Consider the following 9,099-nt stretch of genomic DNA (forward strand, 5'->3'; position numbering starts at 1 on the left):
ATTGTAATCAGAGTCCAGAAGCAGAACATATCTGCACTCTGGTCTCCGCCTGCTGAATATGTAAAGCCTTATTGAAGCCACGCTCCAGCAATTTCTCTTAATTATTGCAATAATCAGATTGAAGGAAAGGAGAGGCTCCGCTGATTGGATTAGTGGGGACGATCTCCTCCTCTCTATCTGCCTCGCTCTGTTCAGTTCACTTCTATTCAATCAGCTTGAAGTTTTCAAACAATATCTGTGACACAAGGAAGCGCAATATAAATAATTACCAATAATTAAAGTATCAATATTAACAGACATGTTCATATAGACCTGAGAAAAACACTTCTCACACCTGTCAGCTCAGATTATTCTTATTATGTGTCTTATTTTAAATAAAGCAAAGAATTGATTAACAATAATTGGTTTGAGACTAAACTATTAATCTCCCTTAATGTGATTGTTTTCCACAATCTCTTTTGTGTAATAGAGCAAAGAGGTTTGAAAACACTTCAAACAGTGATGTTAGGAGGTTTTCAATGTTTCAAACTTGTATTTATTTCCTAAAACCGTTCACCTAGAGGGCGCTGTGGGACAGTCCTCTATGAAAGGTTGTGACGGTACACAAAATGTCCACATTTAGGTTGTATCTTGGTCGATATTGATCATGTATCAGAGCTGAATGTAAACAGACTGATGTCCTTTGGTCTTTCTGACAGTTGAAGCTGATTTATCCCATAAAACACTAGCGTGCTGCTAACGGCTGCCGATTGGTCAGCTCAGATTAGGACTGATGGGGACAGGAGGCCCCCCCTGGATCATATTTTAGGTAAATCCTACACATTATGTCAGCTTCTATGAGATTACAGGTGGAGGTAACAGTGTGTTTGAACAATGGAGGATGACGGTATTGACGTAATATTCTGACAGATTGTTGAATTATTTTGACAGTACAGAGAGTTTTGACGAGTTTTGATTTCTCTCCACTCTCTCCATGCAGTCACGGTGTGTGTGTGGAGGGGTGTGTGTGGTTTCAGGGTCGAGGCGCAGGGCTGAGGGGACACCGGGGGCATTAAGACAGATCGATATCTGGCAGGCTGAGAGAGCCGGCCATAATCTCCATCAGCCATGTAGGAAAGTACATTACTGCCACTACAAAGCCTATTAACAAAACCGCAGGTCATGCATTATTGAATGGATGTTGGTTTTATTCCACCCGTTCAAAGACAAAATAAAAAAACAGGACACACATAAATTATGCAGCCACTTCAGCTCCCCCACTCCAAAATATTGTTTTTGTTTTCAGGGCTTAATTGGATTCGTAGTCTGGGAGGCATCATGGTGGACGGGCGGGCGGGGGACGCGCAGATCACATCGGTCTGACTTGAGGGGGAATATTGATCGGCGATAGGATCTGCAGAGAGCGATCCGAAGGGATGTTCATCTGTAAACAATGTCTCAGTGCGGTGAGGAGCTTCACCTCTGAATCACAGATGAGCCATCCACACCTCAGGCCCAAACCTGTGTGTGTGTGTGTGTGGCAGCCCTATAATAAACACTTGAACATGAAATCCTTTGAGTTACATACAAATTCTCCCTCTGTACAGCTGTCACAAGAAAGAAGCCGTTTTTGTATCAGGCTGTGAACGTGTTTATGTTATGATCCTGTGTTTTGTTGTCGTGGTTTTCAGTGGTTTTCATTGGTTTTCAGTGGTTTTCATTGGTTTTCATCGGTTTCCCTGTGTCTCTACTTATCTTATGTTTTCATACAATACAGAGCCGAGCAGTTCAGGAGTAACTTCTATGTGTCAGGTGAACAATTGTTTTGTAGATTCTGTCAACACTCCGTCGACTGGAAACGTAAAAATACATGCAGTGACCACATCGTGTCCAAAAGCCATGTGAGAAACAAGGAGAAGTACAATGATAACCCCAGTACTCAGTCATGTATTCCAAGGGTTATGTCTCTGACAGCTGGAAAACTTGAGAGAGAAGCTCTAACTAGTCCTACAACTTAAGTAACTTGTTCAAGTTACGTTTGAAGAAGTTTAAAATGTTTAGTTTTATTTTTTAAGTCAACTAAAGTTTCATTATTTGCTGCTTAGTGTTGCTGCACTTTAATCTACCGTATATGGTTCAGTATTAAGGAAATGAGTTTGTCACCTCGTAACATTACTTGTACTGTACGGTACGTTGTGTTTGGGTAAATGTCACCTCAATAAATGTAATTTCTATTTAATTTGTGTACATTTTAGTTAAATTAAAACCACAGTTTTTGGTAGTAAAAAAAAAATAAAAAGTAAAATTGTTAGATTAAAAAATATTTTTAAAAAAATGGGAATCCCAAAAATTAAAAGAGAAAAAACAGAATTCCCAAAAATTGAAACAGAATTTGGGAAAAAATAAAACGGATATTATAGGGCCCTACACCCCCTTTGTCCTGGTCAGTTCGTCCTGTGTCTCCAGTGTTTTCCTTCATTCTTTCATGGTTTGCGTTTGTTCTTTGGGTGTTTTGTTTGGTTCTTATGTTGCTTTTGGATTTTTTTATTAAAGCTCGCTTTTTGTTTTATTTATCTGTCCTTTGAGTCCATCTGCAGGGCTCTAGAGCGCGACCTAATTTCTCAATGGTGCAACCAAAAAATATCAGAGCTGTTAGAGGGAGATGTATTCTCCACGACTCTTAAAAGTCTCCCTGTGGTCCAACAACAGACACACGTTAGGCTCATATGTGGTCTAAACGTGGGCTGATCTGATTTTATTTACATTTATTCAAAATGATTAATGGAATACATTTGGTTATTTGCTGCAGGCCTCACATGGTGAGCGGCTGGTAGCAGGTGTGTTGTCCTGTTGTAGGAGAAGCAAAGATGGAAGACATTTGTTCTCTGTCTATAAAATATTATCATCTCTCTCTCAGTTGGCCCTTACACAACAACATAAGTTCATGATGTAAACCACTGGTCTAAACTGTAGCGATCAAACACTGCTGTGCATTATTCATGTGCACTTTGAGTCACATTCAGTTAACACTGCGTATCAGTCTCCACAGTTTAGAAATAAGAAGAAATAACAGAGGAGGAATCATTGAAACACATCGGACCATGTATCAGAATATGACATTTGTACATTTGGCGCTTGGTCGTTCACTTTTAGGCGCCAGCCCTCACCTGGCCACTCAGGCAGCTGCAGTTTGTGATACTCATGTCTCAGCTGAGGAGGATTAGGAGCCGTTATGCATACAAAAGAATCATCATCATATTTATTCTCATCGCAGACATCAACACACACACGCACAGAAAAACTTTTTGCTGTTGGAGGGTTAAGAAGTTTGTTTCTGAGGAGTCCAGAAAATATTTTTTCACTCAATGTTCTGAAGTAAAAAAGTTTGGCAGAGAGTGGCTTGAGAATAAATGTTCCTCCGGTAGATGATTGTGTGCGTGCAGCCTTAAACCGTGTTTGCAGTCGGAGCAGCTGGCCGGCTGGCGCTCGCAGACTTCCTCCTCCTGACGGGGTCGCGGAGGTCGAGCGTTTCTGACTGTAAACAGCTGTGTTTTCACTCTGGCCTCCTGAGTGACGGAGGATCCCCGACGAGCCCGGCCTCTCTTTTCCCAGCCACCGCTGATATCATCCCATAATGCTTCATTACCGGAGCATCCACTTTGACCCCGGCACCCATTTAGCAGGAAAGGTCCAGGAACACACACAGAAATCCAGCAGATAATAAGCAGATACTTTAGCAAGTGAGCGGCGTCAGCTCAGGCTGGTGTTTACATCAGCAGCTCTGAGACTCACCTGCCTCACAGAGCAGCTCTGATGTTATATAATGTTGGCAGATCCAGTCCTGATCAGATGCTTCAGTATGCGCAGTGACTACAGTGTGATACAGAACCTCTTATACATTAACACATGTGCACAATGATGGTTCAAGGCCTTTGACAAAGTTTTTATACTTATTACTTATTTCTTTAAAAAATCATAAGACCGTCTTCATCATGCTAACAATGAATCCAACCTATACCTTTATTTACAAGTATGTAATGTCACTGTTATGTTAGCAGTCTTAGCATAGCTGCTAACTGGCTGAGGTTTTATTTTAGTACGGTTAGTGTTCAGAATATTTTTACAATGTTAGCATCAGTTTCAGATGCTTATTTTTACGTTAACTCTCCTGTAAAGTATCAATGCTGACACACACCGACATATAAGCTTTATTGCTGAGCTGCAGCAGCAGCAGGAGGAGGTGGAAGAGGAGGAGGAGGGCTTGTTGCCCTTGTTGTGATGTTTTAAGCTTTAGTATTAAACCTAAATATATTCAAATGTATCGAGCATGCAGCCCAGCATCGAATGTGACGTTTCTGTTAACGCATGCAGCTGTGAAGTCTGGAGAACATCTGGAGCACGCTGCATGTGTCAAGTGGTCTAAGATGTTAATGCTGAATCACAGATGAAGGGTTCTGTACCTGTTAGAATAATATGGATGGACCGACCTGGGTCGACCTGTTGCTGCCTGATGGATGCAGTAACGTTGACTGTAGACAGATGGCGTCTTTTTCCAAGCACAGTAGGCTCCAAAAGCGAGTCGATCCCTGCACTTTTGTTGGAGTCAAACTGGTCGGACGAGTCTACTACAGAATAATTAATGTGTGTAACTCTGTCTTAATTATATTCCTACATAGAAAAATCCTCCTGGAGAGTTAAACATGGACGAGCAGATGTTTTCCAATTGTTCTGCTCTAAACTTCATTTGATGTGTGACTCTTATCGGTTGTGTTTTCTGTAGAACGTTACATAAGAAATGAATATTGAACAGCTGGATTCAGTCCAGAAATGTTAGCCTGGATATTTTTTGTTCCGTTGTCTTCTCGCCTGCTTCGGCCCTCTGTGGCCCTCCATCTCGACTGATTCTAATCTTCTTTCTGTACATATGGTCACGCTCCAAGATAAAACCTCACTCCAGAGGAAACAGAGGATGGTTTCTTTGTATCTCACACTCTGACCTCCGGCCTTCCTCTCTGACACTTTGGTTTCAGTTTGCCGCTCACTGGCTTCCATTAAAGCTCTGATGCATCTGTGGCTCTGCTGCCGTCCATCTCTGGACCTCGCACGGCCGCTAATTTGCCGTCCGTTATTGAAAAGAAAGTCATGCCAGCCGTCAGTGGACCTGAGAGGCAGGTGGAGCTGAAGAGGAGCACTGTGATTCATTAGCTGCAGCCGCCTTCAGCCTATAATTAGCCGTAGCATCACTGACTCAAAGTTTACAAGCTGCGCCATAAATATTCATGTGCATCTCTCAGAAATCAATAGGGCAGAACAAAACTTTATGATATTAAACTATTACAATATTAATGTGAGGGTAAAAACACTTTAGACAAACTCCTCCTCCCTCCTCTTCCTCACCATTATGCATGCCAGGAGATCAGATTTCCTGACCTTTTCTATCCGATGGGAACTTGTCTTTGCTTTGGGGAGCGGATAAGCCCGGATGATCCGCAACAATAAATAAATCTGTGAACAGGCTGGAGCTCCCTCCCTCTCTAATCTTTGCAATTTGCCATGGCTGATAAAATTTTAATGAGGAATAAGCATAATGGGAGCCACAGAGAGATTACAGTCAACCGGGATGGATGAAGATGGAGGAACCAGAATCAGACCGCAGATCAGAGATGCTCGGCGGGATACACCCGACGCAGGCAGCTGCTTGGCTTTAAATACAGCTTCCACTTTTAGCTGCCAGGCTGTGAGTCAGAGGGCTGCTGAGCTTTCTTTTCGTTGTTATGTCATTTAAATGACTGCATTTTACTCCAAATGTTAACACAGGAGAGGAGAAGGGACTCTGAGACGTCTGACTGAGCAAAAAATAACAGAAAACAGAAAAATCCAATTATAAGACAAACATCTTTCACACTTCCTAAAAAATCAGGTAAGAATTAAAGAATGAAAGTAAAAGGGAACTCAGACCTCCTTCTCCCCGGCCACCTCCTCCAGATCACCTGGATAAGCTGAGAGATACAAGCCCTCTACCACCTTCCTGAGTCTGCCCCGAGGCCTCCTGCTGGTTGGACATGCTCGGGACAGGCGTCCAGGGGGGCATCTGAACCTGGTGCCTGAACCACCTCAACTGGCTCCTTTCAAGGAGGAGCAGTGGATTTTCACCGAGCTCCTCGCCCTTTCTTTCCTACTTTGGCTGCTTGAATATGCGATCTTCATCACGTCTTCCTCATTACCCACGGCTCGTGGCAAATTGAAAGCTTTGCGTTTTGGCTCAGCTCTGTCTGCACCACAATGGACCTGAGCAGGACCCTTATTACTGCGCTGCCCTAAAACCATCAAACACAAAAATCAGTCCTAAAAAAAATAAGTACGTAGCCAAGACTTTGAGACAAAAGAGGTGGAAGAAAAAAGACCACATTTCAAGGCAAACATTCCAGAGTCCGAGTCCACCAGTCCCTGATTTTTTCAAATATAAGAATAATGGGACAATGTGTAAAGTGGTCAGCTGTCAGTGATGAAAAGCACACTGCAACAAGACCCGAGTACATGAACACCAAAGACGAAAACACCGTCATGAAAAAGGGAGAACAAAGAAAAGGTGATAACGGGATTCAGACAGCACAAAGATGGCCGCCGGCCTTTTTCCTGCAGATCTGAGGCGTCTGCATCCAGAACACATGCTGCAAATTATTTACACATCACGTCTGCTGGGGTCAGTGTCGCTCCTGTCCTCTGATCCACAGACAAAAGCTGCCTGAACACGTTTCCTCGATGCCGCCCTATCACCCGTGACAACCTTAGCAGCTAAATAACACAGGAACAGGCGTGACTCCTGCGACGCCCGTTAACACAGAGCGAAGCCGGCGCCGCAGACGTCAGGCACCGGTGAGCGTTCAGATAAAAGCTCTGATTGATTGGCCTCGTCTAACGCGACGCGTGACAGAAAACACTCGCCATCTCTCAGCAACAATTACCCGTCCCTCCACGCCGGCTGTCAGCGCGCTAATTCATCTGTCATCATCCCACTTCTCCCAGTAGAATCGGGCTGACAGCGAGCCCAGTATCAGTCACACGGCATTACACTCCTGTTGGCTTTCATTAGCTCCACTTTGTCTTTCACCATGAAGGATGCTTGCTCCTATTTTACCCTTAAAAGTAATGTTTCTGCTCCAGCTCTGCTTCAGACTCGTACAAGGCGCAGAAAATTAAATAACTTCTCCCAATTCCAGCCCTGTCGGATCAAGCAGCGGCTCCGTCTTTGCAGACACAAGCTGTGGCAGGAGGAGAAACTGCAGCTTAAAAATATGTTTCTAACCTTATAAAGTCCTTCTGGTAAGGTCTTTGCAGAGCCTTGTCAGCAGGCACACATGGTATGTGATGCTCCATAAGGCTCCTTTTCACTGGCTTTAGGGACTCCTGCTTGGAGACACAGACACTGGACTTAAGAGTCCACAGAGTGCAGTGGAACCCAAAACTTTCAGACATGTAAGGTGGCTCTTTCAGGGGGTAGAGTATGTATGACTCCACTGTCTTCTTTTGATGGAACTGCCATAAAAACCCACTGTAAATGAACCCGCTCCTAGATTTAGCATCAGTTTGCTGCAGTTCCAACAGAAAAGTTCTGCTTCCATCTTAGACCTCAGACCAAAACAAAGATGTTGGACCTTTGAGCCGGGTCACACCAGGCTGGTTTAAGCTGCGTTCCTGCTGCACCACAGTTTTTCTTTTCTTTTATACATATCTCATATAAGATAAGATCAAACTTTATTAATCCCAAAGGAAATGCTTGTGCCAGAGGGTATCAAGTTACATTAAATACACTTGAGTACAGAGTATAATAGTAAGAAGTCTCTTCTCTTCCTTTAACTGGCCGACCATCAGCAGGACCATTCAAGCCGGGTCTGGTTCACTGCTTGCTCCTGTTAAAGGGAAGGTTTTCCTGGCGCTGTCTCTTTAACTTCTTGCTCAGGAGTCAGACTCCGGGTTTCTATGAAGCAGCTAGAGACAATTTAGACAATTTGTAGACACAATAAAAACACATTTTCCAGCATAGCATAGGATCCAGGATACATCTTTCTGTATTAATTAGTTGTACTGTTTAATTAGTTTTATACTTAATAACCAGTTTGTTTTAATGCATTATTCAAAGCACTCTCGATTAACGTTGTGTATTTGTGTTCAGTACATGAATACTGTCACGCTGACAGTGTAAATGTCAAATACTGAGGACAAACTTCTGCTGAGTTCACTGTTATATGGTGGAAATCCAGTGGATTAAAGTCTGATGAAGTGTTTCCATTATTTTGTCCACCTCCCTGCCGTTCCCCTGTTGGATACCCAGCAGCCTCTGGGGAGAGTATATCCAGAGAGGATGATGGGAGTTTCTGACAGCTCGTCTCCTCCCTCCTGCATGACTTAGCAGGGCCCACCGGAGCGTTGCGACGTTTGATTCCCTCTGTGGCAGCTGAAGAGCAGGAGGGTGAGGAGAAGGCCGGGGGGTGAGGGGGTGAAGCCGTCTCATGAGGCCCGAGGGTTGTGGAGGGTGGAGGGGTGGAGGTCATCTCAAGGGGCCGGAGCTTTCACCTCAGCCTCAGGAGCTGAACTTTTGGTTAGGGTCTGTTTTTTCTTAGTTTATCATTACAGCGCCCCCTATGGAGCACTGTTTGATGATGTAGCAATGTTCAATTTGAGTCAATCCGTACACTGGTCAAAAAGTGATTATTTCTGCTTGGCGGTTGAACTTTTTTGGAGGATTATTGACTCATTTTTAGAGCCAGCCCTCAAGTGGACACTCAAAGAACTGCAATTGTACAAACGTCTCAGCACACAGCTGTCCACAGACATGGTTGTTCTGTTTTTGTGCATTACACACTGCTAGCTGTAGCTAACATGAGATGTGTAATTGTTTATATTCATATATGTATGAATCTTTACATGGAGGTGGATGTTGTGACTGCCGGGTGGAGTTTTTTCTCGTGGATCTGTTGTTTTTTTGCCGGCAGTGTGTCTGAGTCATGACCTCTCTAACAGAGACCAGAAGAGAATAAAAGCCCCTCTTCTGTGCAGGAACTAAATTCGGCACAATCAGAAACACTCGAGTCTCCATCCACCTTTAATCGAAGCTGCAGT

The sequence above is a fragment of the Parambassis ranga genome, chromosome 10, assembly GCF_900634625.1.
Source record: "Parambassis ranga chromosome 10, fParRan2.1, whole genome shotgun sequence".
Classification (NCBI taxonomy): Eukaryota; Metazoa; Chordata; class Actinopteri; family Ambassidae; genus Parambassis; species Parambassis ranga.